This window comes from Natator depressus, chromosome 1 (assembly GCF_965152275.1).
Source record: "Natator depressus isolate rNatDep1 chromosome 1, rNatDep2.hap1, whole genome shotgun sequence".
NCBI lineage: Eukaryota > Metazoa > Chordata > Testudines > Cheloniidae > Natator > Natator depressus.
The window spans coordinates 258920864-258941994 of record NC_134234.1 but is presented as its reverse complement, the minus strand read 5'-3'; the positions used below and the strand labels follow the sequence as shown (position 1 = coordinate 258941994).

Genomic DNA, 21131 nt, shown 5'->3' with positions numbered 1-21131 from the left:
ACTAACCTGGCTGGTGATGCAATGCCAGGCTCAATTGGTTAGCTTTGCACAATAGTAAGACTTTGAATGGGACACCATCAGAGGCAATGGCAAACAATTGAAATGCCTTAAAGGTAAAAAAGAAACATTACAACAGCCGTTATCCGTTCTGACAGGCTGTTTATATTGCTAAGTTTACTAGTTTTTGGAGGTTGTCGGGGCGGGGTGGTGCAAGGTGGAAGTTTCGCCTAGGGCACAAAATATCCTTGCACCGGCCCTGATCATGACACAGCATCAGGGGTTGGTGGTGCATGCCAATATACTGTAATGGCACCTCTCTGGATCTGCTATCTTGTTTCCCAGAATATCCGCTTTCATTAATAAAAAAAAAAAATCTCTCTAGCTGTTACGGTTGTGAAGAAAACCTCAAAAAAGTGAATGAAGTGTAACCAGTACATAGATGTCTATGAGAGTCTGCAGAGAGCAATATCTCTGAGAGGTGTGAACTGCCCCATTCGTCTTGGTGAATGGTTAAGTCAAACATCCAGTGATTATTTAAATGTCAGCATTAATAACTTTAATTCTTTCTGTAAGAGAGAAGAGTGCGGTATTGCACATCTGCATACCTCACTGTGAGTGATAGCTCATTGTGGTGGCACAAGCGGGTGACATTTGGGAGATGGTACCTTTTCTTTCTCTCCGCTCCCCACTCCCAGTCAAGAAGACACCATGCCCAAGGGCCAATGGGCATATTGAAGCCGCACCAAGCAGGAGCCAAACTCAAGGAACCCAGTAAAGATCAGAGTGTGCACAATCATATTTGGAACACCATATTTGCACACAATCTACAGTGAGCAGTGTCTCATTTTGGTGACTCACATGGTCAGAACTTATTTTGCTGGTGAAGTTTGGGAGAGTACTATTCCTCCCCCTACCCTGCTTCTCATTGCTCTGGCATTAATATTCAATGATACATTTTCTCCATCTGAGATAAAGTACAGTGCTGGGAGCCAGAAGATTTGGGTTCTGTTCCTAAAAGTGCTTCTGACCCTCTGTGTGACAAAGTCAAGGACAAGACTACTCGCTGAACCTATCCATCTCTCCATCTCCCTATCTGTAAAATGAGGATGAGGATGCTTACTCACCCTTGTAAAGTGCTTTGAGGTCTCTAGATGAAGTGCAGTATAAATGCTTAATATCAGTATTATTAATATACATCAGTTGACTTAAAAGATGTGCCCCTGTCAAATCTTACAACTGATATTTGAAATTTTGGCAAGTTTGAGGGCAGGGGGTGGCACAAATTGGGCGTCAGAAGACATAGGCTCTATTCCAGACTGTGGCACTAACCTGTTGTGTGACCTTGGGTAAGTCTGTTTACCTCTCTGTGCCTCTATTAGAGGACCGGAGTCATAGAAATGGGATGAAATTTAATAGTATAAAGTGCAAGGTCATTTACTTAAGGACTAATAACAAGAATTTCAGCTATAAGCTGGGGGCTCATCAGTTGGAAGTGACAGAGGAAGAGAAAGACCTCGTAGGATTTTTGTTAGTTGACAGCAGGATGACTATTAGTCACCAATGTGATGTGGCTATGAATCCTAGGATGTATCGGGTGAGGTATTTCCAGTTGAAGTATTAACGCCATTGTACAAGGCATTGGTAAAACCTCATCTGGAATACTGTGTTCCGTTTTGGTCACCCATGTTCAAGAAAGATTAATTCAAACTGGAACCAATACTGAGAAGAGCTACTAGGATGATCAGGGGAACTAGTGAGCTTATTTTATGAGAGGAGACTAAAACAGCTTGGCTTGGTTAGCCTAGCGAACGAAGGCTGAGAGGGGATATGATTGCCCTCTCTAAATACATAGGGAGGGTGAAGAGCTGTCCAAGCTAAAGGACAGCATTGGGCACAAGAACAAATCAGTGTAAACTGGGCATGAATAAATTTAGGCTGGAAATTAGAAGATGGTTTCTAACCAGCCAAGGAGTGAAGTTCTGGAAGAGCCTTCCAACAGGAGTAATGGGGCAAGAAACTTAGCTAGTTTTAAGATGGGGCTTGATAAATTTAGGAACTGAATAATGATAGGGTTGCCTCCAATAGCAGTAGACTGGACTTGACGATCCAGGCTGTCCCTTACCGTACTCTGCTCCTAAAGCTAGGAATAAGAAGTCTTCCTCTGTAGTTGGCTACTTTTTGTTTAAATGATTGGGCATCAAGTGGCTTTATTTGATTGATTGTTTGTACTGCTGGCATTACTGGGGAACATTCATTGGCTGTCTAGGGTGACTTTCAGCAAGTTGCTTTGCCCCCCCCCCCCCAGCAATATTTTCTCTTTCCCTCTCCTAATCTTATTCATAATTTCCTGAAGCCCAACAAGAAGCCTTCAGGGTACATGTGCCAGTGAGAGAATCTTGAGCTGTGGAATTAATATTCCTGGAACATAACACCAGCAGCATGCACATGCTGAGGAGAATATTAGAGCTATTAGCGGTGGGAGTTTGGAGTGCGTGCAACATCTAGATGGAGAATTCAGTGTGATTAATCTGCCTCTAAGCAGCAGCCTTCGGGCTCTGGGAATTCTGGGGCTCATTCAGAATTGGAACTTTTTTTTTAATTACCTTTCCACATCAACAAAACAATCAGTGTGAGAAAATAAACCCATTGATTCCTTGCTCTCTCTCTTTTTTGGATGAGACATACCCTGAATACTCACAATCCCACTAGCTCCCATGGCACTTTGTACAAGCGAAGAGGGGCTTTAGCCCCAGTGTCCTGGTCAAATTTCAAGTCCACTCCTTACGTTTTGGGCCAGCCTAAAGCACCCCTGCTCTAATTTCTGTTTGATTTTTTTTTTTTTTAATTTTCTCCTTCATTCCCCCTCACTTAATGTTATTGGGTAGCATGATTGGCACAGAACGGCTGCCACGTTGCCACCCTAACATTGGCTGCATATCTGTGGTGGTTGGGTTGACAGTGAACCTCAGGAGAGAAAGGGCTGGAAGACTGTTAAGGCTTCTCCTATGCTGTTAGAACAAAAGTGATAGTGTTTACAAGGGGAATACAGACAATATAAAAAGTATAACATATCTATGGGACTGGACGGTTGTCTCTATAAGAACATAAGAAAGGCCATACTGGGTCAGACCAATGGTCCATCTAGCCCAGTATTCTGCTTTACGATAGTGGCCAATGCCAGATGCATCAGAAGGAATTAACAGAACAGGGGAACTATTGAGGGATCCTTCCCCTGTTGTCTATTCCCAGCTTCCAGCAGTTAGTGGCTTAAGACAGTCAGGGATGCTCTGGGTATCTTGGCTAATAAGCCATTGATGAACCTATCCTCCATGAACATATCTAATTCTTTTTGAACCCAGTTATACTTTTGGCCTTTACAACATCCCATGGCAATGAGTTCCATAGGTTGACCGTGCCTTATGTGAAGTAATACTTCCTTTTGTTTGTTTTAAACCTGCTGACTATTAAATTTCATTGGGTGACCCCTGATTCTTGTGTTATGTGAAGGGGTAAATAACACTTCCTTATGCACTTTCTCCATACTATTAATGATTTTATAGACCTCTATCATAACCACCCCGTAGTCGTCTCTTTTCCAAGATGAAAAGTCAGTCTTTTTAATCTCCCCTCATATAGAAACTGTTCCATATCCCTAAATCATTTTTGGTGCCCTTATCTGTACCTTTTCCATTTTTAATATATCTTTTTTGAGATGGGGTGACCAGAACTACACACAGTAAGTATTCAAGGTGTGGGCATACCATGAATTTATATAAGGGCATTATGATATTTGCTGTGTTATTACCTGTCCCTTTCCTAATGATTCCTAAAATTCTGTTTGCTTTTTTGATTGCCTCTGCACACTGAGCAGATATTTTCAGAGAACTACCCACAATAACTCCAAGATCTCTTTCTTGAGTGGTAACAGCTGATCTAGACTCCATCATTTTGTATGTATAGTTTGGATTATGTTTTTCCAAGATGCATTACTTTTCATTTATCAACACTGAATTTCATGTGCCACATTGCTGCCTTTGTAACTCTTCGCAGTCCGCTTTGGACTTAACTATTTTGAGTAATTTTGTATTGTCTGCAAATTTTGCCACATCACTGTTTCTCCCTTTTTCCAGATCATTTATGAATATGTTGTGTTGCACAGGTTCCAGTACAGATCCTTGGGGGACTCCGCTATTTATCTCTCTCCGTTTTGAAAACTGACCTTTCCTACTCTTTCCCCCCCCCCCACCTTTAACCAGCTACTGATCCATGAGAGGACCTTCCCTCTTATCCCATGACTGTTTACTTTGCTTAAGAGCCTTTAGTAAGGGACCTTTTCAAATACTTTCTGAAAATCCAAGTGTACTATATCAGCAAAGAATTCTAATACAGCGGTTCGCAAACTGTGGGTCAGGACCCCATTTTAATGGGGTCGCCAGAGCTGGTATTAGATTTGCTGGGGCCTGGGGCCAAAGCCCAACGGCTTCAGCCTTGGATGGCAGAGCGCAAGTTATAGGGCTTTGGCCCTCCCACCCAGGGCAGTGGGGCTTTGGCTTTGGTTGGTCCCCCCTCCTAGGGTCATGTAGTAATTTTTTTTGTCAGAAGGGGGTGTCAGTGCAATGAAGTTTGAGAACCCCTGCTCTAATAGAGAGGCATGATTTCCGTTGACAAAAGCCATGTTGATTCTTCTCCAACATATTATGTTTATCTATGTGTTTGTTTATTCTGTTCTTTACTGGAGTTTCAACAATTTGCCTGGTATTGAAGTTAGACTTATTGGCCTATAACTGTCATGATCGCCTCTGGAGCCTTTTTAAAAAATCAGCCTCACATTAGCTATCCTCCAGTTATCTGGAACAGAGGCTGTTTTAAGTGATAGGTTACATACCACAGTTGTTAGTTCTGCAATTTCCTATTGAGTTCTGAGGGAACTTGGGTGAATAGCATGTGCTCCGGGTGACTTATTACTGTTTAATTTATCAATTTGTTCCAAAACTTCCTCTGTTGACAGCTCAATCTTGGACAGTTCCTCAGATTTGTCACCTAAAAAGAATGGCTTAGGTGTGGGGATCTCTTCTGTATCCATGCAAAGAATTCATTTATAGAGCTCTGCAGATCTGTGGATATCCACTTTATGTCTGTGGATCATATTTGCGGATTGTGGATCAGATGTAGATACAAATTTTGTATCCACACAGGGCTCTTTTCATTTAGCTTCTCCACAATGGCCTTGTCTTCCTTAAGTGCTCCTTTATCACCTAGATTGTCCAGTGGCCCCACTGATTGTTTGGCAGGCTTCCTGCTTCTACTGTACTTTAAAAAAAATTTTTTTTTTTGCCGTTAGTTTTTTTGCCTTAGCTAGTTTCTCTTTAGATTCTTTTTTGGCCTGCCTTATTTTACTTTTACACTTGACTTGCTAAAGTTTATGCTCCTTTCTATTTTCCCTTCTAGGATTTGATATCCATTTTTTAAAGAGTGCCTTTTTGCCTTTAACCATCTCTTTTTTGCTCTGCTGTTTAGCCATGGTGGTATTTATTTTGTCTTCCTACTGTTTTTGTGGGTATCTATTTAGTCTGAGTCTCTATTATGGTGTTTTTAAATAGTCTCCATGCAGTTTGCATGCATTTCACCCTTGTGTCTGTTCCTTCTAATTTCCGTTTAACTAGCTTCTGAATTTTTGTGTAGTTCCCCCTTTCTAAAGTTAAATGCTGCTGTGGTGTGTTTCTTTGGCATTTTCCCCCTGACACGGATGTTAATTCTAATGACATTATGGTCGCTATCACAAAGTGGTTCAGTTATATTCACCTCTTGGACCAGAATCTTCATTCCATTTAGGACAAAATCAAGAATTGCCTTTCTCCTTGTGGGTTCCAGGAGAACTGCTCCAAGAAGCAGCCATTTAATGTGCCTAGAAATGTTACCTCTGCATCCTTTCTTTAGGTTATATATACAGAGTCAATATGAGGATAGTTGAAATCCCCCATTATTATTTGTTTTTCTTCCTTTTGCAGCTTCTCTAATCTTCCTGAGCATTTCATAGAATCATGGAATATCAGGGTTGGAAGGGACCTCAGGAGGTTATCTAGTCCAACCCCCTGCTCCAAGCAGGGCCAATCCCCAATTTTTGCCCCAAATGGCCCCCTCAAGGATTGAACTCACAACCCTAGGTTTAGCAGGCCAATGCTCAAACCACTGAGCTATCTCTCCCCACAAATTTCACAATCCCTGTTACCATCCAGTCAACTGATCACTAGTATATTCCAGGTTTCAGAGTAACAGCCGTGTTAGTCTGTATTCGCAAAAAGAAAAGGAGTACTTGTGGCACCTTAGAGACTAACCAATTTATTTGAGCATAAGCTTTCGTGAGCTACAGCTCACTTCATCAGATGCATACTGTGGAAAGTGTAAAGATCTTTCTTTGTGAGCTGTAGCTCACGAAAGCTTATGCTCAAATAAATTGGTTAGTCTCTAAGGTGCCACAAGTACTCCTTTTCTTTTTCTTCCAGCTGCTATACTCTTATTGTTCGAGCATGGAATTTCTATCCATAGACATTCTCTGGTACAGATTGATTCATTTAAGATTTTTACTTTATTTGACTCTGTGCTTTCTTTCCCATATAGTGCCACTCCTCCACCAGTGTGGCCTACTCTGTTATTAATATATATTTTGCACCCTGGTATTACCGCGTCCCATTGGTTATCCTCATTACACCAAGTTTTCACAATGCCTAGTATCTCATTTAATGCCAGGCACTCTAGTTCACCCATTTTAGTATAAAAACTTCTAGCATTTGTGCATAAGCAAATTGACATTTTGTCAAAATTCAGTTGCTTGCCTTCATGTGTTATATTTAAATGGGACTCCTTTTATGTTTGACTGTTCCTCACTAGCTCCTGTACTTCACCAACTTCTTTCCTATCCTCTTTACTAGAATCTAGAGTTCCCCCTTTAATAAATTCATCCCTAAGGGATGTCTCCATCCAAACCCTGTGCTCCTCTGCACCAGTCGACTTTCCCCTGAAAGGCCATTTAGAACAGCATAGTAATGGTAGGGATATACAGCAGATCGTCCTATTCCTAAATCATAGCCCCCACTACTAGAGATAGGAGGGGTTCTCCCTCTGCCCATTGTAGCCCATTTAATACTGCACTGGCATACAGGGGTCATAAGAGACCCACTGCCAGCAGGGGAAGAATTTCCCCATGGCAAAGACCATGCCTGGAATGGGAGTTGAGAGTTCCTGCAGTACACATTGCTACAGGGATTCTGAGTTGTTCCAAGATGTGGAGCAGCCTATAGGCAGTAATCTAGAAGTTCCCATAAGTGAGAGCAGCTTCTGGCTGGAAGGGGCCACACCAGTCCCCATGACACTCTAGAATTCTAGGGGTGTACAGGTTGCCTATAGCTACCTTTATGCCCCCTTCTCTTGGGCTACACCTTTCTGTGCTGTTAGCAGTACAGGTCCTAATGAGATAGTTGAGTAGTTTGGATTCCATTCCATATTGGCCAGTGGTGAATATACCCATTACCCGGGGATTGTTTCTATTCTACTTCCCATTCCATGCACTGATCTCCCTCCTCCCCACTGAAGCGTGGCAGGGATTTGTTATACTTTTTATATTGTTTGTGCATTCCCCTTGTAAACACTGTCACTTTTGTTCTAACAGCACAGGAGAAACTTTAACATTCTTCCAGGGAGGGTCAGACAATTCTACAGCAGTATCTTTCCCCCCCCCACTTTCCCCTTCCCACCTTGTGGAATGTGCTCTGGAGGTCTGAGCTGGAAAAGGGGTGGAAACTGTGGGGTGGGCACATAAATGGGCAGGTCAGGAGGCCCCTATATATTGTCCCTCCTCTGGCCCTGCAAAGATGCTCAAAAAGAAGATAGTACAGCCTGGAAGTATATTATTTTTTCCACAGGGATCCCAGGGGCACCTGCAGCCAAAGGGAATCCCTGATTGCATCACTCTAGAGTCAAGAAGCAGGGGAGGGCTGCTAGGGTCCTGGTATGGTACTGAGGGACATGGCTTCTGTATGGTACCTCTGACTGGGGTGTACTCCACAGCCTATTCCATGAGAGTCAATCTTCCACTCCTCTGCAAAATGGAAGAGGGGACACTGAGACTCACCCTGGACTGTCTAGGGCAACGTTTTGTTTTTTTTTTAAATGTCCTTACTTGTTTACAAACCCACTTTTATTATTTAAAGTCAAAGATCTGAAGAAGAGCTCTGTGGAGCTCAAAAACTTCTTTCACCAACAGAAGGTGGTCTATTAAAGGATCTTACCTCACGCACCTTGTCTTTCTCTAAGAATTTTATAAAGTGATTTTATACAGTGATTGCTCTTTAATGTTTGCATTTCATGTGACTCCCAACTAGTCTCTGTAATCTCTTGGTGCTCATGCACTAGACCATTGTGGGTGAGATTGGGTTTCCTATGCTGGAGGAAAAGACTTAAATATAGAACACAAATAAAGCAAAACAATATATGCGCATTTTTTTGGTTCCTGAAAATATCTGAAATCATACTAAGTTTTGACCTTTTATTACTGACTTGGTAAGCAACTCCTGAAAACTTCCATGCTCCTACCTCTGTTTTACAGCTAGTTTTGGTGCCACTTGGTCCTTGGATAGTTCATGAATGTGATTTTATAAAAGCATAGATGCTACAGCTGCTTGCCCTTTCTAATCTCTGTTGCATCCCCTCCATCTATCCCTCAGGCAGGGAACAAGAGCCTCTTCTGGCACTCCAAGTGGCTTCTCCCAGGCCTAACCCCACATACAACTGTGTGGATGTATCTCAGTCCTGACTTGCAGCACCCCCTGTATTTCAGTTAATAAGAGTAAAGCGAGTCAGCTCTTCAGATGGAAGAAGCCGAACATGCTAATTAATATTATTCCAGCCTGGACCTATAGCCCACTCCTACAACATCTTTGCCATTACACTTTCAATCCTAACCTGCAGCAGCCTCTGTTAAACCATTGTTAGGACCTGCCCTGTTCTGCCAATGCACCTCAGTCCTGACCTGCAGTATCCCCTGCTTTTCCCCAGAATGCCTCCCTCCGAATTCCAGCCCTGAGCTTTCAATACCCCCTAGTGCACCTTGATCTTGACCTGTAGCACTTTTCTCCTAATCCAGACTTGATACCCCACAAGCAGTTCTGTCAATTTACTTCAGTCCTAAGAGGGTTTCCAGGGTGGGTACATGGCACGGGAAGATCACATTTTGTCCAAGCACCTCCTACTACTAGTCCCGTCCCCCCCACTCAAACCACCTTGAAAAGATATTTTCATTGTGGAGCAAACTTTATTTCACAAACAAAAAAAGAGCACATTTGATACAAGTGATTTCCATGGCCAGCCATTTCATCTGTTCCCTTTGTTACTATAGCAGATATGTGTAATGAATAAGAGTCTTTTCCCCTCCCCTCTCATATTCCTCCCTGTTCTAGCCTGCAGTGAAGTCACAATCCAGTGTTTGTAGACTCCATGTGATGTCACAGACTCAGCCTTGTGACTTCACTTGCAGGCTCAGGCAGAAGGTGCAGACGGGGCTGAGAGAAGAGGAAAAAAGCCCCCTCCTCTTTACTCCCACCCTCTTGGTTTATAAAACCAGTAGCTGAGATAAATCGGAAGGGGGTGGGGAGAAGCAGCAGGGAAAGCTGAGAATCATGCCAGAAAGGTACAGTAAATTGGCTTTATTTCTCTTCTTCTTGAAAGTTTAGAGTGTAAAATTGCCCTGCAAAGGCCAGATCTTGCAGACCACACGCGTGTGTGTGCCAGCCAGTGACGCTCTGGCTGTACGGTGCATTCTCTGATAGTGTGTGTGGGGAGGGAGGCAGTGAGTGATGCAGGGTAGGGGCAGGGAAACCGCTTAATACCATTTCTCAGCGGAACGCAGCTGGAGTCCTATTTGGCTGGTCACAGTGAGCCTCTTTCTTGTCCATTTCAAAGGCCCCAGCTGCTGGCTGTTCTTTGCATTCTGTCTCTAGCTTTGAAACCGACATAAATGGGTTATTGGGTTTGTGGCTGCGGTGTTTTTTTTGTTGTTGTTGTTGTTGTGTGCGTGTGCTTTGCAGGTTCAGAGTGGTACCGAAGAAGAAGGGGGAGGGGGGGCTGGTATTTGAATGTGGTGGGTGTATACATAAGGAGGGAGAAGGGCAGGGCCTCAGGGTCACATTCTCAAGAGCTGTGAGACATGATTCCTTTTTAATATCTCCATCTTTTTAACTGATGACAGCAAAATAGCATGTAGGTGCATCAGCAAAGAACTGCCTCAAAATGACAAGGGGGAGGGGGCTGGTTAACTTGCAGCTCCCTTTAGCAGTTTTTTCTGTGTCCAATTTGCCATTCGTTTGAGATTTTGGACAAAGAAGGGGCAGTGGGTGGGCTGCTTTGAGTTTTGTGATATAATATGACTGGAGCGAGAGAGTAGAATGCAGACAGTTAAGAAAGGAGCGAGGTCTTTGCTCATTCAGTCTGTTCAGGAAGCCGTCATTTTGTGTTAGTCTCTGTGTCTGGAGGAGGAAGGATGGGGAGAGAGTGACAGTGAAAAGCTTTATGACATTGCGTTGTTTCTTTATTTATTAAATACACACTCAAGGGAAAAGGGACTTCCAAGGAAATCAGCAGAGAAGGGTATCTGGCTAAAAATGACCCTGCACTGACTCACATTCAACTGGACTCTTATTGACAGTGATGTAGTGTTTTTGTTCTATTTTTAAAACGAAGGGCTGGAGACAGAAGGTGCATGAAGGTGCTGTGCAAGCTCCTCTCTACCACAGCACCTCATTCTGATGACCAGCAGCATTTCTGCTATTCCATTCCTATACCCTGATCGGCAGAGCTGTGTTAATCTCGTCCTGACAGTCTGCAGCATCCCTGCTATTCCATTTTCTGGTCCCCAGTGTGCTTCTGTCCTGGTGACCTACAGCACCCCATGCTTTTTTACAGCTGGACCCTCACGCACCTCTGCCAGTACATCTGAGTCTTGATGAACAGCACCCCCTTGCACTTACAGACTTGGTCTTTTGTAGCAGAGATGTATAATTAATTGTGGAGCATTCTTGCAGTCTAAACAGACAGCTGGATTATCAGAAGAGATGCACCTACTGCATGGTTCTGAAAATATGTAATTCTGCAGACGTTTAGGAAAGGCTCTGCGAACCACAGTTTGAGAACCTCTGTGCTAATGTAACTTCAGTGGTGATCGGAGACAGGATTTGAATCCAGGTCTTCAGTGATGAAAAGCTATTGCACTGCCCCCTCTGCATAACTAAATTTCATCTTCTCTTCCCCACTCTGGGATGCTGATATAACCCCTCGTATGTCTTTTCATCTCTGCTCCTTACCCTGGCATTAAAAGGGTGTTACTGGCCTGTCAGGGGAGTTGTGAAGATTTATTAGTTTGTAAAAACACTTTTGCTGTCTGAGTGTTGTGTTGGTTCCTCTGAGCCATGACCAGGTATTAACTCAGAAGTGGAGCCTGGAATCCTACCTCACCCCTCAGAGAATGAAATCAAATGACCCATCACTCCCCCAGGAAATCCACAGCTCCCTCATTTCTGCTGTTTATCCTAAACGACAGAAGACAGATGCGACAGAAGACCAATGCGTGGCAAAATCTAGGTGGGGCTGAGTAGTGTATCTGCTGTAATCTGTGTGTGGAGCCACAATGTGATTTGAGGAAAGAGAATATTTGAGGATGTGATTTAGCAGAGATTAGATCTGGAAAAGAGCTTAAACCTTGTCCTCTCCTTTGGGTAGTGCAGGATTGTTCCCTCCCGTGTATTCCTCTGGGCGTTGTCCAGACCTGTTTCAAATGACTGAAGTCATGAGGCTTCCACCACTCTTTTGCTTTTTTATGAATTCCCTTCAGTATGCTGACAGACATTCCTCAATATTGTACCCAGGGTTACCCCCATCCCATATTGGAAAGGCAGAGGATTCGATCCCTTTTCTAAGCAAAGGAAGGTTGCCAGGTGTCTTCTGCCACATTCATACACTGCTGTGAGGGAAGGAGGCAGGCTCCAGCTGGGCAGAAGATCTCAACAAGAGGCTAAAAGCATTTGAGGTAAGGGATTTTCCCTCTCTGAGGAGAGTAATCAGGGAGCACATGCAAGGATCTTTCTGAGAGCAAGAGAGAGCCCTGGGCAGAAGATGCCTGAATCCCCTGGAGAGCCTCTAGTGGCTGGTAAAGGGAAACTGAATAGATTTCCCCCCCCCCCCCTTATTATGAGAGGCTCTCTTGCTGCTGCTGCTGCTGCTGCTGCTGCTGCTGCCACCGCCACCACCATCACCCATTTCCCCCCTCCCCCCCGTCCCTTCAATCCTGAAGAAAAAGACTTAGGCATGAAAAACCTCCTTTTCTCGAGATACAATGCTAGCTAATTCCTGAGGTTGTCACTACCTCTTTTCAGAAATGTTAGCAGAGCAAGACAGAACCTTGATCACCTCGAATGAATGAATGAATTTTATCATAAAAGTTGTGAAGCAGAGCCATCATCTGGAAAGAGCAATCCCTCCCGCCGTTCTTTTTCCCCACTGGTGGACTGAATGGCTGCATCATGAGCTAGAATTCTGTCTTATAAGCATCGTCCTTGGGGAATATGCCTCCTCATAAGAACGGCCATACTGGGTCAGACCAAAGGCCCATCTAGCCCAGTATCCTGTCTTCCAACAGTGGCCAATGTCAGGTGTCCCAGAGGAAATGAATAGAACAGGTAATCATCAAGTGAATCCATTCCCTGTCACACATTCCCAGCCTCTGGCAAACAGAAGCTAGGGACACCATCCCTGCCCATCCTGGCTAATAGCCATTGATGGACCTATCCTCCATGAATTTATCTAGTTCTTTTTTGAACCCAATTATAGTCTTGGCCTTCACAACATCCTCTGGCAAGAAGTTCCACAAGTTGACTGTGTGTTGTGTGAAAAAATACTTCCTTTTGTTTGTTAATTTCATTTGGTGACCCCTAATTCTTGAGTTATGGGAAGGAGTAAATAACACTTCCTTATTTACTGTCTCCACACCAGTTGTGATTTTGTAGCTCTCAATCATATTACCCCTTAGTAGTCTCTTGTCCAAGCTGAAAAGTCCCAATCTCCTTAATCTCTCCTCTTATGGAAGCCATTCCATACCCCTAATAATTTTTGTTGACCTTTTCTGAACCTTTTCCAATTCCAGTATAGCTTTTTTGAGATGGGACGACCACATCTGCATGCAGTATTCAAGATGTGGGCGTACCATGGATTTATATAGAGGCAATATGATATTTTCTGTCTTATTATCTATCCCTTTCCTAATGATTCCCAACATTCTATTAGCTTTTTTGACTGCTGCTGCACATTGAATGGATGTTTTCAGAGAACTATCCACAATGACTCCAAGATCTTTCTTGAGTGGTAACAGCTAATTTAGACCCCATCATTTTATACGTATAGTTGGGATTATGTTTTCCAATGTGCATTACTTTGCATTTATCAACGCTGAATTTCATCTGTCATTTTGTTACCCAGTCACCTAGTTTTGAGAGATCCTTTTGTAGCTCTTCGCACTCTGCCTGGGTCTTAACTATCTTGAGTAATCTTGTATCATCTGCAATTTTTGCCACCTTACGGTTTACCCCCTTTTCCAGATCATTTATGAATATGTTGAATAGGACTTGTCCCCATACAGACCCCTGGGGGACACCACTATTTACCTCTCTCATTCTGAAAACTGATCATTTATTCCTACCCTTTGTTTCTTATCTTTTAACCAGTTACCAATCCATGAGAGGACCTTCCCTCTCACTCCATGACAGCTTACTTTGCTTAAGAGCCTTTAGTGAGGGACCTTGTCAAAGGCTTTCTGAAAATCTAAGTACACTGTATCCACTGGATCCCCCTTGTCCACATGCTTGTTAACCCTGTCAAAGAATTCTAGTAGATTGGTGAGGCATGATTTCCCTTTACTAAAACCATGTTGACTCTTCCCCAACAAATTATGTTCATCTATGTGTCTGACAGTTTTTTGTTCTTTACTATAGTTTCAACTAGTTTGCCCAGTACTGAAGTTAGGCTTACTTGCCTGTAATTGCCAGGATCGCCTCTGAAGCCCTTTTTAAAAATTGGCGTCACATTAGCTCAGGGGTGGCCAACCTGAACCTGAGAAGGAGACAGAATTTACCAATGTACATTGCCAAAGAGCCACAGTAATATGTCAGCAGCCCCCCATCAGCTCTCCCCCCACTACCCTGGCTCCCAGCGCCTCCCAGCTACCGGCAGCCCCACCGATCAGCACCTCCCCCTCTCTCCCTGCATCTCCTGATCAGCTGTTTTGTGGCGTGTAGGAGGCTGGGGGGAGGGGGAGGAGCGAAGACATGGCAGGCTCACAGGAGGGGGCGGGAAGGGGTGGACTGGGGGCAGGGCATGTGGCAGAGCCAAGGGTTGAGCAGTGAGCACCCCCTGGCACATTGGAAAGTTGGCACCTGTAACTCTAGCCGCGGAGTCGGTGCCTATCCAAGGAGCTGCATATTAACTTCTAAAGAGCCACATGTGGCTCCGGAGCCACAGGTTGGCCACCCGTGCATTAGCTGTCCTCCAGTCATTTGGTACAGAAGCTGATTTAAATGATAGGTTACAGACTACAGTTAGTAGTTCTGCGATTTCACATTTGAGTTCCTTCAGAACTCTTGGGTGAATACAATCTGTTCCTGGTGACTTATTACAGATTAGTTTATCAATTTGTTCCAAAACTTCCTTTAATGACACCTCAATCTGGGACAGTTCCTCAGATTTGTCACCTATATCATCCTCGAGGGATGATATATGCTTTCTCCCTACCCTGACCTGCACAAAGGTCAGGTCCGTGTGTGTGTGTGTGTGTGTGTGTATCTATCTATCTAATGAGTGTGAGTACTGGGTTCAGGTCAGTGGTGCTGGTGGTTGTTCCTAGGACTGAATTTTTATTATTTCTGATCACTGGTCATTAAATCATTTCTGCTGCAGTGTTTTTTTTTCTATCCTGGCAAGAATGGAATTCTGGACCTTAAACTTGGCTAAGACCTGTGCAAACTCACTGAGGGCTTAATTTGAACTGTAGCACCTCTTTTACTGGTGAAGATGCATGAGATGGAAAGACCCCCCCCGGGGCTCAACATTCAGAACCTTGACAAAGACAGCAGTACTGGCAATTTAAAACCAAACAAGAAACCCAACATTTTCCCTGTAGACAAAGTCTAATGGTTTCATAAACCTTGAAAGAAAAGTTAAATATTTGTCCCTCAGCTGTGACTACCTCTTCTCTCAAACTTTGCTGGGTCATTAGAGTCCCATGCACCTAGAAAAATGAGTTCCTATTTTTCATCTCCAAGAGAAACAGTAATGGCCTATAGAAGCAAAGATTTATTATCTTAAAAATTAAGTTCAGTTAACTTAATTGGACTGTTTGTAGATCCTCTTGAACCTGGAAGTAGGAACTGCCCAGGATGTTACTAACAGCCTGGGACTCTGATCTATGTGTAGGTAACGCTTCTAAGATAGTAGGTAATACTCATATTTTAAAATCAGGTCATTCTGATTACTGTTGCTGCATGTTCCTACTTCAGTTCCAGCACAATCTTAGAAGACTTTGTTGCTAAACTCTTAGAGTCAGGGATTAATGGTTTTTGAAAGTTGAGATTAGTGGCTTCAATACTGCATTGTTTCTAGCCCTTGCAGTTCTTGATATAGCAGATATTAAAATCAGTTGAATTTGAAGTTGTTGGATTTGCGGTTTCTTGTGAAGGGTGGGGGAAGATAAGGCATAAGGGAAATCAGAATATGATGATTTGGGGTGGGGGGGGGGTCCAGTGTTTCATGAGTCACCAGAGCTATAAAATCCTCCTATATGTCATAACAAAACTGCAATTCATTGGTGTGTAACATTAGTTTCTGTCCCTGGAGGTTCCTGAGATTTATTGTATATCTAAATAGTCCTTCAGACCAGGCATAAGTACGGGCCTCTTACCAGACAAGCCAAGAATACCATCAGCATCCAACAGTCCTGGTCCAGTCCAATCCACCTTGCTTACCCTCCACCTCCTGCCATAAGCCTGTCTCAGATGCTTTGTAATGTACCTAAACTTCTGTAATTACATAGAAGTGGGGAGTCTGTTATATACTAAGAGATCAGTGACGTGGAGAACCAACCCTATACCTTCTAATAGAAAAAATACCCCCAAAGAAGTTTTTGATAATCTGATATTCAAAACAACTCTTGCATACATGTGGGAAGAAACCAGTGGGGGAATGGAAGTAGGAATCTAATCTCCACTGTCTCTAAAATTTGAGATCCTATGTTATGGGGATTTAAAAATGGGGAGATCCTGTCAAGTCTGGAAATTCCCACTCCCCTGTGGGCAGAAAAACAACAACAAAGAAAACCCCTGTTAAAGGCAAACACATTTTAAAATCCCCTTCTATAAAACGTGTTCTGGCAAGGCAGAGTTGGTTTTCATAAGACTGTTTTAAGAGATGGGTGGTGGTTCTAATATTTTCTTCTTTTACTATTTTGATATGTTTAGTGATTCAGATAATGAGGATTTATTGATATAATGCTCTCTTCTGCCTCGCTGGAGAATGTCTTGCCAGTGAGCCATATATTTTGTATGGCTTAGTATTTTAAATTCACACACTTAAAACATCTTCATGGATATGGGATAATTTTTCCCTCAAAAGTTCAGCTCCTCTTCCTAGAGTCAGATTCCTTTGTCTGCGACATCAAAACCACTTCCACAGCAACCGAATTCTGATATTGCAAATGGAGGTTTCTGACAAGAAGTGAAGGGAATAAGCAGCAGAAGCTGAACAGATCTGAAGGGGGAAAAAATCTTATTTTCATATGCTAGTTCCTTGTAAAAGAGAGATGGGGTGAGAGGAGTATTGAAATATAAAGCAAGAGAATCAGAATTCTCTTCTATATTTCAGTTTTTGACTTTTTTTCCTCTCATGACACCCACATTCAGCCAGTTGTATCAGCTTCTCCTTACGTATGCCCCAGAATTCTTCACTCTGGCTGATTTGATATTGCAGCAATTGGACTGCAGGCCTCAGCACTGTGGCTTATGGAGGTGCCCCTGGTGTCTGAAGAAGAGCCATTTCCAAGTGGTGGACCAAGTCATGACCACCAGGTTGAGACTCTCTGCTCTACATAAAATATTTCCATGAAGAAGCTAGACTTTTTGACTAGTATCTTTTAGGGAGTCTAATGCCAGTGAATTAATGAGGGAGGAACCCTCCAGGCTCTTACCACAGAGTCCTGAGAGAGATTGAATACTGCCCCTCCCACCAGTGGTCAGATGTAAGACTTTTTAGTTGAATCACTGTGAAGAGAGTAGAAGGAAGAAATGGGAATAGTGCTAGAAAATACTAACGAATGCAGCCATACTGATGTCTGTCTCACTTCAAGACAGACAAACTGCTGTTGCTTTGAATTTGCCTAAAGAATTAGCTGTCTCACAACTAGTGTTTCAATCCACGGTAGTGTGGTCTATATGTGACTAATCTTGCTGGCCTCTTTTGTATTAATATCTAGTTTTTTCTCTGGTGCCCATCCCCATAACATCTAAGTGCTATAGATAAAAGTTGTACCAGTGACATCGAGAGTGTGTATGCTGCATAATATAGAGTGAAAGGGGAAATAATTTGATGGGATAAAGATGCTATTTTGGGGAGGGAATGCAGTGTATGTGCCTGGGAGAAATCTGTATGCTCCGGTCTCTGTGTGTAATAACGTCAGCCTGCCAGGTGCTGCCAGTTCAGTACTTTTCAGCGTCAAACTTTTTCTCTAAAAACTCCACCTCAAAGAATCTCACCAACCACCTTCAGAAATCCTCTCCCCCTTAGAAACACCTGTGTGGTCTGATGTCTTCCAGTCCACGGACAGAGGGAGTTGCTGAGAGTAGTTAGTGATATTTTTATAAAATGAATCCTTTAAGAGGCTGATTTTGATGCTGAATTGGCAGCATCTGGAAGCTGATGTACTCTAGGTACAGAAAAGGCCCAGGAAAGACAATATCCCCACCCTGTGCACCTCAGCCATGATCTGGCACAGCCACCTTTAAGGTACAAATGTGTTAAACACCATTGTTTCTATCCTTTTTCTCCCTATAGATGGATACCCATGACTTTTGCATGTGGTTGTGACACCCCCCCGCCCCCAGCTCTTAATATATGTTACTGGAGTGTGGTCATGACTGAGTAACTTCTGACCCATGGCTAGATCAGAATTGGTGACCTCCATGTCTAAAGGAGACTATCTCATCTGCAGTTGTCAGTCCTCTCAGGGTCAGAGGGAATTTTCAAATCCCCATGAGAACTTGTGTCCTGTGAGAGACAGGAATGGGATTTGCAAGGTAAACCTGATACTGAAGTAGCAGATGGAACCTGTGAATACTAAAGTGACCAGTGCTATTTACCCTGTGCACTTTGATGGCTGCAGGAGCAGGGAGAAATTTACTTGAGCTTTCAGTGACTACTTAAATGCCTTTACTTTTCCCAGGATTCTTTGAGTCTCCATGCTAAAGGGTTCAAATGTTAGCTGTCACGTTGCCTCTCATCCCACCCTCATTTATATACAAGTATTCTCAAACTGAGGCTTCCTGATGGGGATGAGGAAAAAGGAATGTATGGAGAAAGAGGCAGGTTTTGGAGGGTAATAAATGGAGGGAACGGGAGATGCCATTGTGTGTCTGTAGTTGAGATTGTGTAGACATTTGCACTAAAAGCAGGGACTTAGGTCTTTCTTATGTATGAATAATATAGTATATCCTCTCTATGTACAGCACTTATTGTTGGAGTTCAGAATGAATTTTCTGAGAATTTACAAGCAAATCTGTTGATTAGTTTGTTATATTAATTTTAAGATGGCCCCTTAAGAATTTCTTTTTGGCTATACCTAACAAATCTCTCTCTCTCTCTTTTTTTTTTTTTTTAACTTTTAAAAGTGACTCGCTTCAAGTATAGATGGTTACTTATGGCCTTGATCCTGCAGTTAGATCTGCACAGGTGTAGGGTTTCAGCCACATGGATCTGATTACAGGACTGGGGCCTAAGTGTCTCAATGGGTTTAATTTTTAATTAGTTCTATTAGCCATAATTATTTCTACGTTGAAATTATTGTAGTCAAATGGTTGTCATTCAGTGGATTCTGCAGAATCTAAGATTTCTTTCCTCTAAAGAAAAAGAATTGTAGCCCTCAGTTGTGAAGAAAAACTTTAAACACATCAATCAAATGTAAATTGATGCATGGTTGTCTTCCTGAGTGTTCAGGCAACCTAAAATAATATCACTGAGGAGTGAACTGCCCCATTCAGCTCAATAGAGTCGTTAACTCTGAAACCTAAAGATCACCATTTAGAAGTCAATGTTGTTAACTACTTACTTGCTGATTATTTTAGCAGAAACAACCTGCTGATATGATAAATGAGGCTTTGACACTTGTTATGAAATCTCTCATGGATGAGCAGCATAGTGTAAGTAGTTCTTGGACTTAGCATACCATGTCTAAAACTCAAAAGTACTTGCCATATCACCTTGGTAGCTTTAATTAGCATAATTACAACGGATACTTATTCTAATACTTTACTATAAACCAACCTAGTTATCACCAGTTGTACATACACTATGTCACCAGTTCTCAAACTATGGTACATCATCCCCAAATTTACTAAGCACATACTCTTTTTAAGCACAAAATGAATTTTATAAGAATAAGTAAATGTGTTGATTAGTTTGAGTTGCAAACGTTTAAAAATTACTCCTCCTTGTTTCTTTTGACGCATCTGGTAATGGCCATTGCTGGAGAGAGGAATTTCCATATGGAATCAGACCAGTGGTCCCCTAGTGCAGTATCATATGTTCCTAATTATTTTTTTCAGTCTAACTTTTTTTGCATCTTTAACAAAGAAATTCCTGATTTTTTTAGAAGATGACTCTTATAGATTGTTTATATGTTCATAAATCAAAAATATGCACACCATACATACATTAATTTTTACAAGAAATCAGCCTAAATAGAAAGTTATTTTAAACATCATGGCCTATAAATAGCTTTGTATTTTATGTATTTTAATATCTATACAAAAAAAACTATCCTCCACTCTAAACTCTCAATCCATTAATACCCCTCCCTCAAGATAACAGCCCTTATCATGGTCTTCCATCTCCAACAGCTTTTTAGCATCCTCTGAAGGCCAACAAGATTTGGGCTATATCATACCAGGGAAAGGTAGGTTCCAAAGTGGAGGGTTCCTCATGGTGAACATACTGCCAGAAGCTGTATCACAGGAACTCCAGCTTGAGCACCTCAACTAACCACCCTTGTGGCAGTATCACTGGGAGAGAGGCATTTCTCATGGCATTTTTTTGCAAACCATTCAGGGGTTTATAGGTGAAGTCATTAAACTGTATCTAGAAACCAATAGGTAACTAATGCAGATCAGAGCACTGGTGTAATGTGCTTTTGGAGAGATTCTGCTTCATAAGATGGCTCCTGCCTTCTGAACAAACTGCAGTTTCCAGGTAGTTCATGTAGAGAGCATTGCAGCAATTTAGTCTGAGGGAGATAAGGCATCATAGATTACAGCAGAAGGTTTGCATCAGAAAGGAACAGTTGCATGCGCCTGACAAGTCAAAGATTGTGGGAGGAGACACCTTACCAGAAACTTTTGCTATATGATTAGGCATGGGAGAATAGATTTTTATTTTTTATATAATTTTGATGGATAATATCAGTTTGTTATTAAGCATTTCTTATTATTTTTTCCCCTATTTAAATTTTCACTGTTGCAGGAAATTTTGGGGGCGGGAGGCAGACAATTTTTAATGACAGTACATGTTGAGATTCAAAAAGTTAAAGATTTATAACTGTTAAATCACAAATTGTCAACATCACATGTCAAAACATACAAAGTAAATATCCTTAAATCCAACTCCAATAAGTTCTCAAGCTGCATTTTTCTTACTTCGCCTGCCTGGAAAAAATATTTCCATTAATAATAAAAATTTACATCAGTTTGTGTATGTGTACAGTTAAATTGACTTTGACCAATAAAAATCTAATTCTTCCTACCATATACATGGTGGTCTAACAGCAGCTGTGGATTCAG

At 42.3% G+C, this 21131-nt stretch overlaps 1 protein-coding gene across 4 annotated transcripts in view; it reads left to right on the top strand.

Annotated features, from left to right (window-relative positions):
* TCF20 (transcription factor 20) overlaps positions 1-21131 on the top strand; it is a 210019-nt gene that overhangs the window by 82533 nt on the left and 106355 nt on the right. The window contains exon 1 of one of the 4 annotated variants that reach the window (XM_074941731.1): positions 9552-9682. The exons of 2 other annotated variants lie outside the window; for them this stretch is intronic. The gene's annotated coding sequence lies outside the window, so the exon portion shown is untranslated. Of the gene's footprint in view, positions 1-9551; positions 9683-12004; positions 12074-21131 lie in introns of those variants that run through there. One more of the 4 variants, XM_074941733.1, reaches the window with a different exon arrangement.